We start from the raw sequence: 24,627 nt of genomic DNA on the forward strand, positions 1-24,627 counted from the left end.
CTAACTAACTAAAGGGATTAATCTGAAGATGTGCAAGTTTATTCACTGTAGCTATTTATAGGCAGTATCTCAGTAATGCTGGTCTGTACTGTGTCTAAATGGGATGATTGGTGTGACCCACATTATCTCATCAAGAAGTCTCACCCGATTCGAATGTTATCTCAATGGAATGATAACATTCGAATCGGGTGGCAGAAATTACTATCAGTATTACGGTTTGCTTCTTACTGTAGGCTTTAAAGATATATCATAAAATATTTCATTCTGATTTTGCGAGAAAGTGTGTTTAAATTGAGTATATATTTTATCAAATAATCACTTGTAGCCCATTTTGCTACCCCAAGTCTGACTGTCAGATTTTTCAGAATTTTCAGATGATAGAATTAAAAGGTTTACGTTCTATTGTGACTACTTTTGAAATAAATATTATGAAAAATAACTAATACCGCTACACTTGCACAATTATTTCAGCAGTTTTAGTTTAATGTTATTTTTTTTCTTCTTATATATTATTTATTTATCTGTTTCTTCTATATCTATTGCCACAGGTCAGCAAGGGTTAAATTGACCAATATCAGAGTTGTAGTATGTCATGTGTGTGGTACTTGATCTAATACAACTTGTTTTATATCAGTACCATCAACGGTTTAAAAGCTATTGAAATTAATTCACAAAAACCTATTGCCACAGATCAGCAAGGGATAAAGATATAAATATAAGAGTTGTAGTACATCATGTGGGTGGAATTTGTTCTAATCCAACTTGTTCTGTATCAATATCATCAAGGTTTAAAAGCTATTGAAATAAATTCACAAGAAAACGTCACCACAGATGAGACAGTATTAGTATTACATTTAGAAAAATATTATGTGTAGTACATCATGTTGTTTGAACTTGATTTAACTTCGTGCATCACAGGATGTGTGCAGTCTACACATAGTTAGTATTTTCAACAACTGTTAGATTTCATCATCATTTTTTATTTTTGCTTTGGTTTACATAACGGGTGTTTGGCTCATTTGCAACAACGCTGAGAGCATTCCAAAGTAAACAAGGTATTGGAAGTAATTGATATTGTTAAAACAAAGATTTAGAAGAAACAGATAAATAATATATATATATATATATATATATATATATATATATATATATATATATATATATATATATATATATATATATATATATAAGAAGGTGTAGAGGTATCCCTTATGAAACAAAAATATATGGCAAAAGTACATATATTGTTTAATATAGGGCAATATATGCATGGACCATGTATGTCTATATATTGGTTAATATAAAAACACCGACAAATTCTCTAAACTCCAATTTTTTTTAGACCAAATGTTTTTATACATCAGCGCTGGAGAGCGGCTCGACCCAGACTTCGAAGGCGGGCTATCAGCGCTGGAGAGCGGCTCGACCCAGACTTCGAAGGCGGGCTATCAGCGCTGGAGAGCGGCTCGACCCAGACTTCGAAGGCGGGTTATCAGCGCTGGAGAGCGGCTCGACCCAGACTTCGAAGGCGGGCTATCAGCGCTGGAGAGCGGCTCGACCCAGACTTCGAAGGCGGGCTATCAGCGCTGGAGAGCGGCTCGACCCAGACTTCGAAGGCGGGCTATCAGCGCTGGAGAGCGGCTCGACCCAGCCGCCGGAGACGGTTTACCAGCGCCAAAACACCCTCCTCACAGAGCGAAACAGAACAGACCGATTGGCCAACACACCAACGACCCACACACCAGCGACCACCTTATATCCCAGGGCAGCTGCCAGGGCAGCTCCGAGGGCAGCTCCCAAAGCACCCCCCAACATAAGGCCAAAACAAACGGAATCGAAAATCAATGCTTTCAGTATAACTGCCCGAAGTGGATCACGCATAATATGGCAAATTTCCTCCAGGATCCTATCACTTTCTGTCTCTGTATATATCTCCATCTCCATCTCCATCTCCAACTCTATCAGCACAGTCACAAAACACCAACCTGCCAGTCTGAGCCGCTTTTATACGCTATCGCGGCGATGACGTCATAGAACATCCATGACGCCACAGCGTTCCTGTGACCGTCATGTAAAAGAGGGCAGCTCCACTCGCTGTGTGATTGGTAGCCAGGTAATGATGTGTTCAGAATATGGATTGTGTCTATTATTAAAAATACTGAAGTATGGAGTATTTATATTAATATACCTTATATTTTATATGGTCAATATTCAGAGATTTAATGAATGGTTCCACTGAATGGTTCTAATTACTTGTTGCCTATTAAGCAGAGGTAGTTTAATATCTACACACACACACACACACACACACACACACACATGTATATATATATATATATATATATATATATATATATATATATATCGCAAACGTAAAAAAGGCGAGGTAATCGCGGAGGTCTGTGTGCTAAGCTAAGGTTAAACCCACTCCGGCCGGTGTTCTGTCGAATTGTGCTACCCATCGATACATGCTTCCCAAAGGTACTGCGCATGCGCTGACCTACACAATTTAATTTTTTATTGTGTTTTTTTTATTTACAATTCATCTGTTTTAGGGGGGTTTATGTGCATCAAACAACCTGGACGCACTGCCATTGCACAAAAGTGTAACTGGAAATAGTGCTTCTTTTGTATTTTTACACTTTAATATACATTAGAAGCACCTAAAATAGTGTTTATTTTGTATTTTACACTTTAATATACATTAGAAGCACCTAAAATAGTGCTTCTTTTGTATTTATTTTACACTTTAATATACATTAGAAGCACTTAAAATAGTGCTTCTTTTGTATTTTACACTTAAATATACATTAGAAGCACCTAAAATAGTGCTTCTTTTGTATTTTACACTTAAATATACATTAGAAGCACATAAAATAGTGCTTATTTTGTATTTTACACTTAAGTATACATTAGAAGCACCTAAAAGTGCTTCTTTTGTATTGTTACACTTTAATATACATTAGAAGCACCTAAAATAGTGCTCCTTTTGTATTTTTACACTTTAATATACATTAGAAGCACCTAAAATAGTGTTTATTTTGTATTTATTTTACACTTTAATATACATTAGAAGCACATAAAATAGTGCTTATTTTGTATTTTACACTTAAGTATACATTAGAAGCACCTAAAAGTGCTTCTTTTGTATTGTTACACTTTAATATACATTAGAAGCACCTAAAATAGTGCTCCTTTTGTATTTTTACACTTTAATATACATTAGAAGCACCTAAAATAGTGTTTATTTTGTATTTATTTTACACTTTAATATACATTAGAAGCACATAAAATAGTGCTTATTTTGTATTTTACACTTAAGTATAAATTAGAAGCACCTAAACTTATCAAGTTATCAAGTAGTTTTATTGTCAATGCTGCATATGTACAGGACATACATAGAATTGAAATTACGTTACTCTCCTTCCCAATTTTACAGCAAGTACAGATAATGGATAATAAAGAAAAATAAAGAAAAAGGGGAGACACTATGTGTACAATACAGCAGCAGGGACACAGACATACATGAGACAGAACAAGGTGCAGTAGTGGTGGGGGTGAAATAGATATATAAATAGAAATAAAAAGAAATAAATATATAATCTAAATCTAAATGAGTGGGAGACACTATATGTACAATACAACAAAAACACAATAGACATTTGTGAGACAGAAGATAATAGTGCAATATTAATGGTGATTAAGATCAAGTGACAATATAAATAGAACCCGTATAACAGTAGTGCAATGTTGTATCTAGCTTAAGGCTGGTAAAGTTCTTAAAGTTCCCAGTTCTTGGGGAATTAAAGTGTGTATGACAGTGCAGCGTAACAGTAGTGCAGGTATTGGGTGTGTAGTGCAGGTCCTTTACAAAAGTTACAGTACTGTGTGTGTTCTAAAAGTGCTTCTTTTGTATTTTTACACTTTAATATACATTAGAAGCACCTAAATAGTGCTTCTTTTGTATTTTTATACTTCAATATGCATCAGAAGCACCTAAAATAGTGCTCCTTTTGTATTTTTACACTTTAATATACATTAGAAGCACCTAAAATAGTGCTCATTTTGTATTTTTACACTTTAATATACATTAGAAGCACCTAAATAGTGCTTCTTTTGTATTTTACACTTACATATACATCAGAAGAACCTAAAATAGTGCTTCTTTTGTATTTTACACTTTAATATACATTAGAAGCACCTAAAATAGTGCTTCTTTTGTATTTTACACTTTAATATACATTAGGGCAGCACGGTTCGACACGGTAGGACATTTCGAAAGAACACCGGCTGCGGGGGGTTGTAGCAGCCCGGACGTGTTTTGTGGTTGCTCCGGCCGGATACACGTGTGTATAGGAGTGTGTTTGTGTGTATCGGTGTGCGTATTTATCTGTATTAGCGGGCTTAAATCATGCTGAAGTCTAAGACCTTTGTGAAGAAGACGCGCTCGGGCGGGGTGCTGAAGATCGTGCGGGACCATTATCTGCAGGATGACATCTGGTGCGGGAGTGAGGTGTGCGTGGAGTGCGGGGACGGAGCTCCTGTGCTGCTGCGGGACCCCCAGATAGACAGCGACCTGTGTACTTATTGACACGACCTCCTCCCAGATACTAATGTAGTCCTGCACCAGGTAAACCACCCTCTATACCAAACACACACACACACACACACACACTACCTCCTCCCAGATACTAATGTAGTCCTGCACCAGGTAAACCACCCTCTATACCAAACACACACACACACACACACTACCTCCTCCCAGATACTAATGTAGTCATGCACCAGGTAAACCACCCTCTATACCAAACACACACACACACACACACTACCTCCTCCCAGATACTAATGTAGTCATGCACCAGGTAAACCACCCTCTATACCACACACACACACTCAAACACAATCTCACCAATGTAGTCTCAAAACCTAAAACCTAAATGACCAATTAGTACTTTTGGCAGTGTGCCAAGTCCTGCTGGAAAATGAAATCTTTCACATCACCATAAAAGTTAACAGTCAACAGAGGGAAGCATGAAGTGCTGTAAGATTTTGTGGGAAAACACTGCACTGACTTTGTATTTGATAAAACACAGTGGATCAACACCAGCAGATGACATGTCTCTCCAAACCATCACTGATCATCAGTAAATTTTACATTTTATTTGTAAATGAAGGGAGCAGAGTCTGGAGGAAGAGTGGAGAGACACACAGTTCAAGCTGCTTGAGGTCTAGGCTACGTTTACATTAAATGTTTTGCTCAGTGTGGCTCAGATCTGATTTTTTCATGGCTGTGTGAACGTGCTAAATCCTTTTTTTAATTTTTTTTTATCAGATTTGAATCACTTTCATATGTGGTCCTAAATCAGAAATCTGATTCATGGACATTCGACATAAATGTGAACGGTCAAATCAGAATTCATGTGTCTTTTTGCTTTTACGCATAAGAATTAGCGCTACGTGCTTCTCTCTCGTACCCACCCATCTCTCGGTGCTAACTCATCCATTTCCCTTTTATAAAGCTACGAGTCGTCTCTCTAATATGAGGGTTTTTGTTGTTGGTGAAGAAGGCGACGTTTATACAGGTATCAATGTGCGCATGTGAGAAGTTTCAGGGACAGATTCGTTCACATTACACACAGATACAGATCACTTACATTTGTGAATGTGAACCGTCAAGATAGCCAAATCTGATCTGAACAAAAAAATCTGATTTGATCAATGTGGCTTGTAATGGGAACGTAATCTTAGTAGGAAGTTTCCACAATCAGTGATGGTTCAACTGTGCTATAGGCAAGGATGATGTTTCTATGTTTTTTGGTACGCAGACACATCACAATATGCAGATCAGTCAGTCAATAATACCGCCCCTCTTCTGGGGCCTCATGTACTAAGACTTGCGTGGACTTCCTACTAAAATGTTCCGTACGCTCAGATCTGAAAAGTTCCGTACGCACAAAAAAATCCGGATTTATCAAACCGTGCGTAGGCAGAATTCCACGTACTTTCTCTTAGTACATCACAATCAACTTGAAATCAAGCGCAAATGCACGATAGCATCACACTTGCCACGACTCCTCCCTCAATTACGCAGAGTATAATGTTATATTATTAATATTATTATTATTATTATTATTATTATTATTATTATTATTATTAATAATAATAATAATAATAATAATAATAATATACGCATAGTGTATAATTACCCATGTTTTAAGTTTTATTATTCTAAGATAAATGCTTTCATTTAAATGCTTTAAATGAGTTGCCTTCCAAAAAGACACACGTCACGCACTCAGCTTGTTTTCTTATACTCTTATCCTCTTGGAAATCTAAAACTGCTTATAAGCCAGTCATCATCATGGGCCAAAAAAACATAATGGTCACGGAAAATACGCGCTCAATGAATTCGGCCATTAGCAGTATTTTCCAGTAATGCCAACGCTGCATCTCCAACAACTCCAGCGCAAACCTAATCTAGGCTAAGTGGAAACACGTTAAACGATTATTTCTGTAAGACAATGAAACTGTCTGATTAATTTACTTTATTTTACCCAATAATGCTTACTTCAATGTTTGCATAAAGGATATCTTAATAGTTGTAATTTCAATGCATCGCCTCTAAGTGTCGCCAAATGACAAAAACACAATACATACGCACAAAAAAAAAGGCGTACGCCCAAAACAAAACTTCCGTGGGGGAACGCACTTTCACACGTTCAAGTCAAATTTAGTACATCAGACCGTGAGCGTGAAATATGGCGTACGCAATGTTTTTGTGCGTACGCACCTTTAGTACATGAGGCCCCTGGTGTCCAACTATCTGCTGCAGCTCAGCCAATCAGATCTCCCCCCTGCCCCACCCCTAAACCCATACATCACCCAGTGCCCCTCTCAAATTATGCCTCTCATTTTTTAGCCTTTTTCAATTTTGAGCTGAGGGTGGAGTCACAAAAAAATCACAGGGTTTAGTGCCCCTTTAAGACATCAAAGCTATACAGGAGCAAATGTGGAAATACTTTGTAAAAATGTGGTTAAACAGACTAGAATCTATTTTAGAAGCTTAAGAGATGTTTCAAGAACCTTATAATATATATAATATATGAATTCTCCAGTTTTACTTTACAACTTCTTCCAAGAGCCTCTGAATCCTGTGTCGATTCTTTAAACTGTTCAACATAAAACTGTTTCTTTATACCCAAACATCTTGTATATCAAATCATCTTGTTGAAAATATCATATTTAGGAGTATTTATTGAACAATTTTAAAAGAAATCCAAAAGCCAGATGTTTCAAAAGGGCTTGGGTCCAGCGCAGTTTTCTGATTTACCTCCTCTGACACACCTACCAAACCCGGCAATTACCAGAGAGTTGAACCAGGTGCTCCAGAGCTGGAAAATGCCAGAATTCTTCAGGAATTCAGCCCTCCAGGCCTGGAGTTCCCTGACACTGTTGTGTGGCATTGAGCTAACAATCTATTTGTTTATATGGAATTGAAAATTAATTCATTTAAATGGCCTAATTTGGGGATATCTGTTTAATCACAATCACATGGTCTGTTCTGTCCTCACAGATCGATATAATTGACGATCCTTTAATCAGGAACGTAATCACCTGTGAACCACTTACAAACTACAATTAGATGTTTAGAATCTGATAGGTCTACCATTGTTTACACGAAAATGTTGTGGACATTCCTACATATGTAATTCTTACCCCACAATACTTGAGATTTGAACAAATTCTAACAAACCCTAAAACTGTCCCTGAACTATGAAAATAAATTAATTCTGCAACATTCACAAAAGATGTATAAAAATGATCTAGCGTCTCTTTTGCAACATTCTTTCTCTTTATGCTTTTCACAAACTTGCTTAAACATTGTCACACTATTGACTAAACTGCTGTCTAGTTGCTGAAAACATACAATTACAGTAAATAAAAAAATGAACAGAAGTCACGTTAGATCAGTGTTTCTCAACCCTGTTCCTGCATATTCTACTGCATATTAACACTGTTCTGTATATTCTAGAGCTTTCTCTCTTTAAAGGCACTTAATAAAGTAAGTGGTGGTATGATGTGTCTAATACACTGCTGATATACATAATGATTGATCTATGGTCGATAGGGAGCTAAGGGACACCTCCTGACCCTCCTCTGCGCTCCGCAAAACCAGCAACCTGATTGGCTGTTTCTCCTGAAAGGCAGGACTTTCTCCTTTAACCGGCACCACGATTGGTTAAGAGACACACAGCTGTCTCCTCAATAATAAAGTTTTTAAAATTTTAATATAATACGGGAAGTTTACGGGAAAATACTAATACGGGAGGACGGCGGGAAAGAGGAGTAAAATACGGTAGTATCCCGGCCAAAACAGGAGGCTTGACAGGTATGTGGGTCAGCCAGACGTGACTCTTCCTGTAGCAGTTTTCTCCAGTTTCCAAGAGTCTTTTAAAGGTGTAGGAAACAGTCCTCACCACTCTCTCTGGCTTCATCTGTAATTTCTCTAAAGAAAAGAGTTCTACTTTTAATAGTTACAGAGTTCTCTGTGTTTATCTGTGTCTTTTTCTAGTTATTATGATGATGAAAGCGTGAAAATGCTGTGTGTAAATGTGTAAATGCGGCAGTAGAGAGTAACAGCAGCAACACCATCTGTTCCAGCTTTACTGCTTTAATACAGACTAAGGCTTTGGAAATTCAACGTTTTTGCATCCATTTAAAAGCTCAGTTTATTTTCATTGCTACAGCCCAAGTATATAACAGTAAGAGTATAATCTGACTACATTTTCGTCTGTTTCATTCAGGGAGACGTTTATCGAGCGGGAGCAGGGAGAGATCGCCAACGACCGCAACGATCGGGCCATCCGTGTGGCGGCTAAACGGTACACAGATCACCTGAGTAAAGCCCCGAATGTAGGAGAGCTGAAGGTTGTGCTGCTGACCAACGTCCGAGCCAACAAGGAGAAAGCTGAGCAGAGCGGCCTGCTGGCCTACAGATGTATGTGCTGTATATTGCACTTGAATTTACCTGAATGGGTGAACAGTTGGATGATATAATGGAATAATAGTGGGATGGATGGATGGATGGATGGATGGATAGTTAAATTGATAGATGGATGAAGAGTTGTATGATGTAATGGAATAATAGTGGGAGTGATGGATAGTTAAATTGACAGGTGGATGAACAGTTGTACGATTCAGTGAGATGATTAGCTGGATAAATGAATAGTGAGATGAATTGGAAGATGGTTGCTTCACTAGGGTGGAAATACTTGTGGATGGATAGTAGGATGATTGGATGGATGGATAAAAGACTGGCTAATGGAATGACAAATAAATATCTATAAAGGGATAGAAGGAAGTGTAGATGGATAGTTGAATAAATGTATGTGTGACTAGGTAGTGGGATGGACAGTAGAATGGATGTATAGTTAATTGGACGGATGGTGTGACTGGGCAGTGGATTGGATAGTGGGATGGATAGATGAATGGATAGTGGGATTAGTGGATTAATGAATGGATGCATAGTAGGGGTGTCACGATTTCGATATTTCACCGAAATCGATCAAAATGAGGTCATGGTCTCGAGCCTCGAAGTCAAAAAGAGGAACGACGATCCCTCCCTGTAAGCTACGCAAGCACGCGGGCGAGCACTATGCAAATAGATAGATAGATAGATAGATAGATAGATAGATAGACAGATAGACAGATAGACAGATAGATACTTTATTGATCCCCGGGGGAAATTCTTGATGGCGCAGCATGCTACGCAAAAAGTCTTGAAGTCTTATTTTTCATGTTTAACTGTTATAATAGGATATAGTTAATTTAGTTACGGCTCTAATCGTTCTATTATTTTGTACATGACTGCTCCTGTATTTTTTTTATTATTTATTTTGTTATGTTGCACATTGCTGTTTTAATAGTGCACACTGCTGCTACCAAAAAAGCCACTAGATGGCATTACGTTTATCTTAATTAAATAATTAAAATTTGACCATTAGTGCCTAATGTGGTGTATTACAGATCACTTTAATCACTTTGCATCACTTATATCAAGCCCACCTTTTGAAGTAAGATATTGTTAATTTGATTAATCAAACCAATGACTGACCATAAATTAATCCAAAACTGACATAGGCCAGAAAGAAAATCGAGAATCGAATTGTGACCCTAAAATCGGAAATAAAATAAAATCGAGGATTTAGAGAATCGTGACACCCCTAATACACAGTTGGATGGCTGGATGGACAAGTAGTGAGATCATTTTAACAGGTGGGTGAAGGATGGCTGGGTGGGATTAATGGATAAGTTGGATGGACAGATGGATGCCTGACTAGATAGTGAAAGGGGTTCAAAGTGGGATAATTGGATGAATGGATTTGTGACAGTGTATTGGGATGGATGGTCAGAAGAATGGATGAAAGGCTGTGAGGATGGATACAGGGATAGAGTAGTGTATAGTGAGATGGACAAATGCATCAATAGTAAGTAATAGTAAGATGTATAGATAATTAGATGGATGTATGGATATCTATTGGGGTGGACAGAAAGATGGATGGATTGCAATTGTAAAGGATGAATAGATGCATGTATATTTGGATTAATGAATGAATGGATGGATAGTTGGATAAACAGATGAATCAGTAGGGTTTTATGGATGTGTTTGTGTGCAGGTGAGGAGTACATTAAGAGCCTGATTGGTAATCCTGAGCTGGTGGACAGTCTGGCACTGGCGTCTGATGATCAGGTGAGATCAGCAGTGATGAACCCTTTTCTCCCTGTAAGATTCCTCCTGTTTAAACTCACATTTTCCTAATAATCTTCCTGCAGAATGATATAACGGGCAGTAAGCTGATGTTCCCAGAACACCTGCCGCTGTCCAGAATCCAGGCGGGCATTAAGAGCGGCACTTTCCTGCAGGGCTCTTTCCGCGCCAACCGAGAACAACCTGGAGGCCACGGTCTTCATCCATGGGGAAGGAGAGGACAGCACTGAGGTACGATGTATATGTCTGAGTATACAGCTCTGGAAGAAAATAAGAGAGCACTTAAAAATGATGAGTTTCTTTGATTTAACCTAATTGAAAACCTCTGGAATATAATCAAGAGGAAGATGGATGATCACAAGCCATCAAACCAAACTAAACTGCTTACATTTTTGCACCAGGAGTAAAGCAGCATAAAGGTATCCAAAAGCAGTGTGTAAGACTGGTGGAGCAGAACATGCCAAGATGCATGAAAACTGTGATTAAAAACCAGGGTTATTCCACCAAACATTGATTTCTGAACTCTTAAATTCTTTATAAATATGAACTTGTTTTATTTGCATTATTTGAGGTCTGAAAGCTCTGCATCTTTTTTGTTATTTCAGCCATTTCTCATTTTCTGCAAATAAATGCTCTAAATGACAATATTATTATTTGGAATTTGGGAGAAATGTTGTCTGTAGTTTTCTTAATATCATGCTGGCCAAATGCCAAAAAAGCAAAACATTGAGCACATAATTTAGTTGAATCTTTAAGTAAAAAATTATTTAAATTAATTTTCTGCATTTTATACATTGTCTCTATATATAGCATTTATCATTAGCTGCTAACCACAGCGATAGCTCTTTTGCTGTTCAGAGACGAGTATTTTGGACTGTAGTCTGCGTGTTTATTGTGTTAAAACAAGCTACAATTAATGCTGAAATTCTTAGCTTACTGTAAATAAACGGAAGCACTTTACTCACCCAAATTAACAGTTTTTCAGTCGAGAAATCTGTGTAGATTAACATCCAGCTCTCGTTTGACTTTAAAAGAAAATGTTTAATTAAAGAATTACAGTTTTGTTTACTTAGGCACTCCCCCCAGCTTCACTATTAGAAGGAAAACTTGGCGACACCCTTGCTCACTTTAAAGTAGGCATCCTTACTAATGTCACTTAATATCCCTTATAATCTGGTACACCTTATGAATGAAAATAGACCAGAAAATAGATTTTCATTAATAGTGCGCCTTATAATCCGATGCAAAAAATATGGTACTAAAGTCAAACTTACTGCTTCATTACTCCACAAGGTGGCCCTATAATCAAATGAATAAGGTAAACATGCAGTGAAAAATATACTTGGTTAAATAAAAAAAAAAAAAACCCATAATTCCTGGTATTTGCTTATTTAGGATTTTTTTTATCCTCTTCAGTTACACAGAGGCTGTGAAGAATTGTAGAGAATTTTCTCATGACATATCGAATATAACACAGAATCACAGTATTGTGATATCGTATCGTGAGATGCTCTGTGATTTCCTCCCCTGTTATTAACACTGTTCTTCATCTTCATCCCCCAGGCCACCAGGCACATCTTCACTCCAGCAGACAGACGCATCCCGCGGATTCGAATCGAGACTCGACAGGCCTCCACGCTGGTGGGTCAGAGGATCATCGTGGCGATCGATGGATGGCCGAGAATTCCAGATATCCCAATGTAGGTTTACGTACGCTCAATAGTGTATAAAAGCTTCAAATTTTAGATTTTAATAAGGAATAATGCACGTTTATGTGTTAAAGTTGCTTATGTTCTATTTATCATCTATGAGACTTCTCAGATATACCATATTTTTTGCACTATAAGGCGCACTGGATTATAAGGCGCATTATGTGACACTAGTAAGGAACAGGGGTGTCGCCATGTTTCCCTTCTAATTCAGTGGGTCTCGCCGCTGGGTGTAAAGCTAAGCTAAGATAAGTAAACAAATCTGTAATAAAAAAAAAAAATAAAAAACATTAACGCAAGCACTGGATGTTAATCTACACAGATTTCTCTGCTGAAAACCATTTATTTGGGTGAGTAAAGTGCTTTTGTTTATTTACAGTAAGCTTAGATTTCCAGATTTCTACCAAGGCTAGCCCAACAGCACTACACTGAGGAACCCTGAGTGTTCTGATAACTCAGGGTGATATTAGCTAGTGGTTCTTCCCACGTAGCTTGTTTTAACAGGGTAAACACAAAAGCTACAGCCAGAAAATACTCTCTTCTGAACAGCTAAAGAGCTAACTAGCGCTTAGTGCAGTCAGCGGCTAATGCTAATGCTGCTCCAGCAGTGCTAGCCGGGGTTAGCAGCAGGCAGATAATAATCACCTCTGAACGGTGAGAGAGCTAGCACTTAGCACGGTTAGCGGCTAATGCTAATAATGCTCCAGCCTCCAGTCTTGGTGCTGGAGAACTAAACTGAAACTCCTTTATAACACTGTACTTCAGCAGAGTGGCTTTACTGCTCCTTTCAACCTGACTGGTAAAATTCATACATAAAGCTATTTTTGATCATTTCAAGTGTGCCTTATAGTGCAAGAGTCTTATATGAACTGTTTTTGATTTATTTAATTATTTTAATTATATATAATATAATTATATTTTAATTATATATATATATCAATTCAAGTCAATTGTGTGCATTGCTAAGATGTCCAGTTTAAAAATAAGGTTCATAAATTATCTTTTTTTTTTTTTTTTTTTTTTTTGCTAAAGAAATCCCTGAATTGTCTTTCTGAACACTAGGGCTGTCCCTAACGATTATTTTTTAAACGATTATTCTAACGATTATTTTTTTCGATTAGTCGACTAATCTATTCATTGAGAAACATATTTAAATAATTATTTTACGTTTTAAAGCAAACGATAAATTACTATATTTATATATAATAACAACAACAACAACAACACAAGCCTACTAAACCAAACCCCACACTTATAATCACTTACATGTACAGCACGTTGTTTAGATCTATAACGCTAAAAATGGATAAGCTCCCATACACCACAACCGTGTGTTGCACTGTTTTCTGTGACCGCTAGATTTTGTGACCACTGGCAAGTAGTTCTCAGCAGACCGGTGCACTGGCCGATTCGAAACGTGTTCGTTTCTAATGTTTACCCCGACTGGCCAAAACGGTTCAGTTTAGGGCTGAGGGTAAGGTGTAGGTATAGAAAGCTTCCGTTTTGCCAATGAATGCTCATAACCGTGAGCACTGGTCACAAAATTCCGACGGTGACAGAAAACGGTGTGACACCGCAGCGCCGACGGCGCTAGCTAAAATAACTTAAGGCAGCTAGCTTAGCTAAACACCTGAACTTATGAATAATGCTACTGTTTCTGGAAACTGCGAAATGCCATGCACAAATATAAACCAAAAATGTATAATTTCTGCCTGTGGCAGGTTTAAAACCTTTGGTAGACAGCCTTAAGTCTTTTTAAGGACACCCGCGGAGACCCTGATGTAAACGGTAACTTACTGTGTGACTCTGTTGACATAGTGCTCCTGGATGTTTGCGCTTCAAGTGCTCATTTTGCACATATGGCAGAGGACCACATTGTTGCCCTTTTGCGTGAAATGCTCCCAAACTTTAGATGCCCGCTGGCGTTTTTTTGTAGCTGGAGATTGCTCTCCGGAGTCCATGCTCTCTAGAACTTAGATTCTCTGCCCGAACCAGACATGACCCGGGCTCCAGAAAATAGTCCGAGATGTAGGCGTCTGTTTTTTAATTATATTTTTATTTAAAAAAAAAATAACGAAAACTGAAAGTGAAACTAAACTAATTTATTTATAAGCGCTGTTTTCACTACCGCAGTTCTACAGCGCAGGTGTTGTGCCGATTCTGTCCGCGAAGCGGGAGTCAGATTCAGCAGAGAGTCGGATTCGGCACAAACGCGGCGGCACCCCGCGGTCCGCGGTGTCAGTTGTAAGCGCTCGCGCTAGCCGCAAAATACGGCAGAAAACACTGAGGGAGCTGCAGAATTATGAATGGGACTAGAATATGAGCACGAGGAGATCAAAGAGAACCTTCACCTGTGAGTAGCTCTCTCTCTCTCTCTCTCTCTCTGTGTCTCTCTCTCTGTGTCTCTCGCACGTGAACTCCTCCGCGTTTGACTTGCAGAACTGTGTTTAGCTGTTCTTAAAAATCATTTTAATTAAATAATAGTTCTATGCTTCTATGTTACAGTATTAATTAACATAATTCTGATCATATTTCGCTCATTAAAACAGCCCGAAAACAGCCAGTTGGAATTTTTGGGCCCGATCTAACCTCTAATGCTCTCCACAGGCGCCGCCATGTTTACGACGCGCCGACGCACGTTATGCAAATCGATGTATTTTTGTAATCGATGACGTCGATTATGTCGACGCGTCGCCCCAGCCCTACTGAACACCAATATTATTGTAAAACTGTATTATAGCTGCTCTACAAGTGCAACATCAATATAATGATAAACAGTTAATGTATAAGCATGTGTTTAGAGCGATGAGTCTATTCCTCAGAAATGAACATAAGTGATGTCGTTTCAGGCTTCTCTGACGTACGCCGAAGCTCAGATGAGAATCGATGATGCCAGCATGAACGATGACATCACCGAGAGCCTGCAGGGGCTGAACAAGCTAGCCAAGATCTTAAAGGCGCAGCGAATCGAGAAAAGGTAACAGCTGCCAGTTTAATAGATCATCTGGAGGACTTTAATATATAGCTCTGGAAGAAAATAAGAGAGCACTTAAAAATGATGAGTTTCTTTGATTTTACCAGATTGAAAACCTCTGGAATTTAATCAAGAGGAAGATAAATGATCACAAGCCGTCAAACCAAGCTGAACTGCTTGAATTTTTGCACCAGGAGTAAAGGCATAACGTTATCCAAAAGCAATGTGTAAGACTGGTGGAGGAGAACATGATGCCAAGATGCATGAAAACTGTGATTAAAAACCAGGGTTATTCCACCAAATATTGATTTCTGAACTCTTAAAACTTTATGAATATGAACTTGTTTTCTTTGCATTATTTGAGGTCTGAAAGCTCTGCCTCTTTTTTGTTATTTCAACCATTTCTCATTTTCTGCAAATAAATGCTCTAAATGACAATATTATTATTTGGAATTTGGGAGAAATGTTGTCTGTAGTTTTCTTAATATCATGCTGGCCAAATGCCAAAAAAGCAAAACATTGAGCACATAATTTAGTTGAATCTTTAAGTAAAAAATTATTTAAATTAATTTTCTGCATTTTATACATTGTCTCTATATATTTTAAGAACAATCACTTAAAAGACATAACATATAAAAAGACCCATTAGATTTGAATATGACATTTTAATAATCTTTTAAATTAAGTAAATAGACTGATTTATATTTTACCAGGGTGCCGTAATAATGGTGGGGGTTATTTGATTATTACTTATTGTTTATAATCAGGTTGTGTATCTCTGAAGTTAAGTTACATGCTTTCAATCAGCATGAAGGACTGTTTTGTAATGTAGTTTTATATTTCTTATTAGTTTATTATAATAATAAGAGCGTGTGTATGATATAATGTTTTCTGTTGCAGGGCTCTGACTCTGTCCTCTCCAGAGGTTCGGGTCCACATGGACAGCGAGACTCACAACCCCATAGATCTTCAGACCAAAGGGCTGAAGTGAATTTTATTAGAGCATTGTTGTGAATTAGATGTTATTTTGTTACTTGGCTAAAAGATGCTATTAATTTTTTTTTGTAATACTTGTATATTTGTTTTTATTTTTTTATATAATTATATTGTTATTGACCTGATAATTTTTGTAAAAAAAAAAAAAAAAAAAAAACTCTTTTTCTCTGCTCTCTCAGAGAAACAAACTCAATGGTGGAGGAGTTCATGTTGCTGGTGAATATCTCAGTGACGCAGAAGATCTATGACGAGTTCTCTGAATGCGCCCTGCTCAGAAAACACCCCTCATCCCCCGCCATCCAACTACAATATCCTCATCAAAGCTGCTAAATCCAGGGTACATGTGACGCTTATAACTCATTCTACTGTAAAAACACGACCAATACGACCAATGGGACATGGGACGAGTTACTGTATCTCAGGGGTCACTAATAGGCGGACCGCGGTCCGGGTCCGGACCCAGACGTTGTCCAATCCGGACCCAAACCGATAAACTACAGAGAAGGATTTAATTCTGACAGTGTTCATTTAAAGCGGCGGAACGTTTATCGTCTTTATGGTTTACGTCAGGGATGGGCAACTTCCATGATGGAGAGGGCCACATTTTTTTCAGCATGACCATTGGAGGGCCACATGACCTCGCACTTCAAATAATTGAATGTGAAAAACGCTACAAATGATTTTCAATAAGAACAAATTTTATATGAATTTATATCTGTATGTTTACAGCACCAACATTTATCAACAACTATTTTCTGCATATTAATGCATTTTAATACGGCAAAAGACAAACCGTTTGCTTAAAAAAAGTGCAAAAAGGAAGTCCTTCATATCAAAGAACAAAAAGTTTGCTTAAAAAACTGATTGCAAATACAGTAGTTCCTTTGTGTAAAATAAGTTCATTATAACAAGTCCTTCATAAGCAACATAGACAAAACATTTGCTTATAAAAGTGCAAAAGGCATTTGAACTTATTTATAACAAAGAACAAAAAAGATTTAAAAACGGATTGCAAATAGCTCATTCAATAATAGCAGAAATTTAGACCACAGAGCGCCCGTGCCCGCTATTGTTTGGCAGCGGCGCGCCCTCTAGCGGTCAAAAGTAGAATTACATTATTTTTTTTATTATTATTTTTTTTTATTATGAAATTATGAAATTATTTTTGATCTATTCGCGGGCCGCACTGAGTGATGACGAGGGCCGTGTGCGGCCCCCGGGCCGCCAGTTGCCCATCCCTGGTTTACGTGCTTTACAGCGCAGTAAACTCACAGACCAATCACGTGTGTTGTAAAATCACCAAACGCTCTCCTCTGACAATCAGATCTGTGTAGATGCGAGAGTGCGGAGGAGCACACACAGGCGAAGCAGGTGATGAGAAGTCGGAGAATAAAGCGAGAAAAGCTAATACAGATGGTGCGCACCAGAAAAGGAAATCAAAATACTACCTTTATAAAATATACTAACAGTAATGTAACTGAGCGGTGTTAATTGTAGGAATTAAAGAGAACCAACCGAGACAAGAGTGCAAAATAGTCCACTTTACTCCACCTGATCAGAACTCCTCAGCAAAAAAAAAAAAACCTTTCTACTCCTAAAACAACCCTACCTCAAAACTAAGGCAACCCCCAGGGGACAAAAAGCATTCGCAACTTCCCACATCAGTTTTACCCACAACATAATAAAGTATGATACAGTAAAAATATTAAATTAAATAAAACTGCTGTTAAAAAAAAAAAAAAAGCTGATATTCAGCAAACATTTCTCCATATATTGTATGATTTTATCATTCATGTAATTATCATGACAGGCAGGCCTAAATCTAATATAAATACAATTATTATAATTATAAATATAGCATTTTGAAACAAACCTGACATACAGATTCACATTAATAGACTCGATAAGTTAAATTATTCAGGGTGTTCCCATTTACTGTATGATTGTTACAGGCCTATATAAAACAATACATATTTTTGAAATATACAAGTATGTGTAAATTGTTTTGTCTTTCAGTTGTTGATGACATAAAACACTGACAGGAGTACTATAGGCTTCTTCAGTATACAGTATATAATACTGACCCATAACACAAGTTAAAAATGGCAACGGTCCGGACCTTGGCCTGGCGAAATTTTCTCTAACTGGACCATACTGAATTCTAATTAAACACCCCTGCTGTATATGGTTCCATCACTTTTGCCATGGATTTATGTGTGTGTAGGGTCTCTGTTGCGCTGTCTCTGCCTCTCTTGTGCTTACTTTTGCTCACTAGTGCTATCTCTTGCTCTGTGTCTTTTGCACTCTACCTTGAGATATAATACAGTAAGTCTGCCAGAAGGGAACCAAAACCTTTACTTCTTAAAAGACAGTGAAAGTAATGCTGCTGTTTTTGTAATTAATAAAGCACCACAAACATTTGTTTAAACAAGATGGAGAAAGATGTCTCTCTCATGGTGACAGTATGAGAATGAGATTACTCTTGTCTGCTGTTAAATAAATGCGTTTTGTGAGAATAATTATTGATTTTTGTATGTTTTGGGTACAAATTTAGAAAAAGGTATTGAAAATAACGTAGTTTAGGTGTCTGTAGTGAATTCAAAGCATCATATTGATATTGGAAATGTAAAAACAATACACAGCTAGGTCTGGGTAATGCTTTCTATGATATATTCACTGGATGCACATTTCACTGTGGATTGATGCACAAAATGCTTATTGCAAAACTTTGGAAATCCTAAGACTGTGGAGGCGAATGCTGCAGCCACTGTCAGGCCTCTTTCAAACTCCCATAATTCGCCACTTCGTCTTGCCATGAGCACGCTGGCCAGCATTCAGCCTCACTCACAAGATAACACCTCACAGCTTACACTCGATGCACATGCACATCTTCATCTCATCTCATCTTCTACTCTTCTTCTTTTTCTCTTCCTCAGGATTTGGATATTCGCACAGATTCAGCGAAAGCTCTGGCGGACTCTCTGAACGAAGCCACTCTGGAGGACTTTCCTTACTTCAACACGCTGCTGCGTATCCTGGCCACCCGCTGCATGATGCAGGCTGTCTACTTCTGCTCGGGGATGGACAGCGACTTCCACCACTACGGCCTGGCCTCGCCCATCTTCACACACTTCACCTCGCCCATCAGGAGGTGAGCAGGACCTGACATGCTCTCAGAATGATGTTCTTACCTTCAGTTAGTGCTGGGTGGTATACCGGTTCATTCGGTATACCGCGTGGTGAACTTGAACCAGTATGCATTTCTCTCATACCGCCATACATTTAATGTATTTGTTAACTGGAGAAAGAAGGGAATTGTAGCTGATTTAAATACTGTAAAGCCTCTAATGGCTTCAGGGATAACCTATAGTAAATTGATATTAAACATTTATCTAACTTGTGCAATAGAACTTTTGAGAAATATGTCTTTGAATACTTAAACATTGAGTATTTTTTGGTTTGTTTATAGGGTTTATGGAACTATTTATTGAAATATTTAATTTTGTAAAGGGAGCCGTGTTAAATTTGTTAGCGTATCTATTTTTAAGGCATTTTGTTTACATTTCTCAGCTATTTTTCTGATCTTAAAGTCTGATTTCTTCCTATATTGTGTAATTTCATTCGATAAAGTAAACCCAATAGTAATAAAAGCCTAAATTTAAAGCCTTAGTTTTTTATATTATATGTACTCCTAACAGTACAACTCACAAACCTATATTAAAGCCCAGTCATGCAAACAATTATAATAAAAATGCTGTGATATACCGTGAAATACTGCCAATAGAATAGGACTCTCTGGAGTAGATTGTACTATATTATTTATTTATACTTTTTTGCAACAAATGTACACTGTTCTCATTTCCCATTATATATCTACTAGAGACAGATTATATCTGTCCAGTATCATTTATTTTAATTTAATCCTGGATATATTAAGCTATCTGGAAGAGTGCATTATTAGTATTATGACATTTTTGATTATTGACTTCTGTTTCAAATCTAATAAAATTCTTGTTTTTTTTTTTTATATATCAGTTAGGGGTGTGCCATGTATCATATCATATGCAGCTCATTTAGAATTAAATTTCTATTTTGTTGCAGTAGTGTATTCTTTATTCTTTTTGTTTTGTCATTTCGCCAAAAGTATTGTTATTGCAAAAACACCATGAAATATCATGATATTATTTTAGCGCCATATCGCCCACCCCTACTTTCATTCACTGCCATTAATTTTCGAACATCTAAAGCCACTTCTAAAGTTCTACGTCCATATAGCCATCAAACCTCTTTGAGTAAAGTAGAGCAGGTCCCCAAGCTCCGATCCACAGCTGTACTAACCAGCACTCTTTTCTTTTTATCATCCCTCGTTCCTTTAACTGTAGCTGTGCAACCTTTATTTTAAAGTTAATGTTTATTTTTTATCTTCTCATTTGTTTCTCATTTCTACTCAGGTACTCTGATATCATTGTGCATCGGCTGCTGGCTGTGGCCATAAACGCAGACAGCACCTACCCGGACCTGATGGACAAACACAACTACAGACACAAGATGGCCCAGTACGCCCAGAGAGCCTCGGTGGCCTTCCACACACAGGTACAGCACGACTGATATAGCATAGTAATTCCCATTATAAAACAAAATAATGAGCCTTCATTTATTATGGTATATTGGCAATAATGAAACTCTTGGAGATATGACAAATAAATAACACTATATGACACTAAATAAATAATATATATATATATTTATTTATTTATTTATTTATTTGCACCAATAAAAACAATAAACACAAACTGGAAATAGCAATAAACAAAATAGTGCAGGTAGAGGCAAAAACCTAACATGGGCTTAAAAAATGCCTCTACCTAAATGATATCAAAATCTATTATAACAAATATAACATCAAAAATATCACAATTTAAACATGTAACAAAAAAATATATTCACAATACATTCATCAGATGATCTTTTAAACATCTTTTATAATGTTTTACAGATGTACATTTTTTTGCCAAATGATTAAAATTATTCCACAGTTTTGTCCCCCTATATCTTATTGAATACTGACCTCTACAAGAAAGAAATTTAGGAAGATGGAGATCTAAAGACTGACGGGTTGAATACTTATGTATTTCTGCATTTGTAATAAAATAATTTATAAATTGTTCTGGAAAATGTTCCTGATTCGAATAAATTTTAAAAAATAAAGATACATATTTGGAATATATTAATATTATAAATAGAGAGAATTAGAAGTTTCTGAAATAAAGGAGCAGATGAAGTATTTAGATGTGATCGTGTTGCAATACGGACAAATCATTTCTGAAGAACTAGAATTTTACTAAGACTAGTAGAATATGTACTCCCCCAAACTATATTACAATATGAAAGATATGGATAAATAAGACTATAATAAAGAGTAAGAAGACATTTTGTGTTAACCAGATAACTAACCCTCCTTATTATACCAATAGATTTATTTATTTTTCTACTAACCCAGTCTATTTGCTCTTTCCAACTTAAGTTTTCATCAATAATGATTCCCAAAAACTTAGAACTTGACACTTTAGGCAACACCATAGATTCAATTGTAATTTTTGATAAGCTTTTAGAATACATTTTTCTTCCACTAAAAATTATATAATTTGACTTTTTTATATTTAAAACAAGTTTATTTAATTTAAACCAGGTTACATAAGCAGCTAAACCAGTATTTGCATCCTTAATCAATGTATCAAAATTTGAATGGCTATTTATTAGAGTTACATCATCTGCAAACATTATTGGGGAAAAATATGAAACATTAGACAAGTCATTAATATAAATAAGAAATAACAATGGTCCTAGAATAGAACCCTGTGGGACACCACAAAGCAATTCAGCTCTACTAGAATAACAACCATTTACACAAACAAACTGCCTTCTATCTGAGATATAGCTTTTTAAAAGATTATATGTAGTATCCTGAAAACCATATTTATGTAACTTTTCTAATAATATATGATGGTTAACTGTATCAAATGCCTTTGAAAGGTCTAAAAAAATACTACAAACAAATTTACTTTTTTCTTGTGCAGAGGTAATTTTGTCAGTCAGATGAAGCAGAGCCAAAGAAGTAGAATGATGTTTCCGAAAACCATACTGATGTTTGTAAAAAACTGAATTAGAATCTAAATGAAAAATAATCCTTTTATATATTATTTTTTCTAATATTTTTGAAAAACATGGCAAAATTGATATAGGTCTATAATTGTTAAAACAACATGGGTTATCTGCTTTAAACATTGGAATAACTTTGGCAACTTTTAAATCTGATGGCACAATACCAGTTTTTAAAGATAATGAAAAAATATAAGCTAGTGGCTGCAATATTTCATGCTTCACCTGTTTAACAAGAAATGCAGAAATATTGTCATGACCAGCTGAAGATATCTTTAATTCATCAATTATATCACTTATTTCTTGGATATCAACAGATTTAAAAGAAGATATAACAGGAAAAGTTCTGGTTATAAAGTCCAGTGGGTTACCATAACAATAGGGAATGTTATTTACTAATTCACAACCAATATTTGCAAAAAAACTGTTAAAATGATTAGCAATATCAGATGGATTATTGAAATGATTTTCACCATCTGACATAACTGATGGTACCTCTATAGCAGCTTTCTTCCTTTGTAACATCTGATTTATCACTTTCCATGTTGCTTTAGTATCTTGTGAATTAATCATAATTTTTTTACTGAAATATTTCTTTTTCGCATATCTAATAAAATGAGTACACTTGTTTCTATAGTTTTTATAAGTACTATGTGTTAAAGGAGTAGGATTTACAACATATTTTCTATACAAACAATTTTTTTTCCTCAACATCCTTAGTAAATCTTTAGTAAACCAAGGCTTATTAAAATCATTACTGTTTTTCTTAGTAGAAGTACAAATTGGAAAACATTCATCAAAACTAAAACTAATCACATTCATAAACTTTTGATATGCAAATTCAACATTGTTTTCATAATATAAATCACACCATGATGTACTAGTGAGCATGTTCCTAAATTTACAAATGTTTGACTTACTCATAATTCGTTTATTAATATTGTTCTTAGTATCTTTAACTTTAATAGAATTAACTAAAGAACACTGAAATATCGGAAAATGGTCTGATAGATCTGCCAACAAAACCCCAGATTTAATTCCTTCATTAAGAGAATTTGTTAAAATATTATCTATCAAGGTTGCTGAATTTTCGTTAACTCGTGTGGATTTATAAATAAGAGGAAAAAAATAATTTGAATAGAGAACACTAAGAAAATCCTCTACTTGAGTATCTAATTTATTTTTTAAAAGATTTATGTTGAAATCCCCTAATATATAACAAATTTTGCCTTCTACATTAATCAAGTCAAGTGACCTCGACAAACTTTCATTGAAATCTTTGATAGCTATATCAGGTGGTCTATAAATAGCACCAATAATTACATTTTTCCCATTAAAAGCATCTAAAAGTTCCAAAAAAACAGATTCCGCCTCAAACCCATCTGACTTTAAATTAAGATCATTCCTAATTTTAAATTCATAATTGTCATGAATGAACAGAGATACTCCACCTCCAGACCTATTATCTGTAATATAATGCATATAATTATAACTAGGAAATTTAAAAATATCTTTAAGATCCTGAGTAAGCCATGTTTCTGATAAAGCAATAACCGAAAATTTGTGTTTAAGCGAAGATAAGTAGTGAATAAATTTATCATAGTTACTAGAAAGACTCCTTATATTCAGATGAAAAGTAGAAAATACCCTAGAGGACATAGAAAAACATAAATCATTAAATTGTATTTCATTATAAAAACTGCAGAGATTAGAAACATCAACTGATGAAAAAAAATTTTAATCTGGATCAAGATTCAAAGTATAAGAATCAGTTGTAGCATGATCAAAAGGTTCAAAGATCTGATTTTCAAAGTCACATTTACAGTTCATAATTAAAAATTATGATATAAATATGTAAATTAAAAAAGTTACTGTCAATATTTAGTGAAGAATCAGTAAGCTAATTTCTTCTTTTTTGCTGTGATGGATTTTGAGGTGGATGGACAATGAGTCTGTCATATCTCAAGTATGCAATGTCACCTCTTTCTCGAGCTGCCTTCATTTCTGGAACCAGTCCT

General features: G+C 36.2%; 1 pseudogene; it reads left to right on the forward strand.

Moving 5' to 3' along the window:
• LOC125780461 (exosome complex exonuclease RRP44-like) overlaps positions 1-24,627 on the forward strand; it is an 83,988-nt pseudogene that overhangs the window by 55,780 nt on the left and 3,581 nt on the right.

Source organism: Astyanax mexicanus, chromosome 21 (genome assembly GCF_023375975.1).
Source record: "Astyanax mexicanus isolate ESR-SI-001 chromosome 21, AstMex3_surface, whole genome shotgun sequence".
Lineage (NCBI taxonomy): Eukaryota > Metazoa > Chordata > Actinopteri > Characiformes > Acestrorhamphidae > Astyanax > Astyanax mexicanus.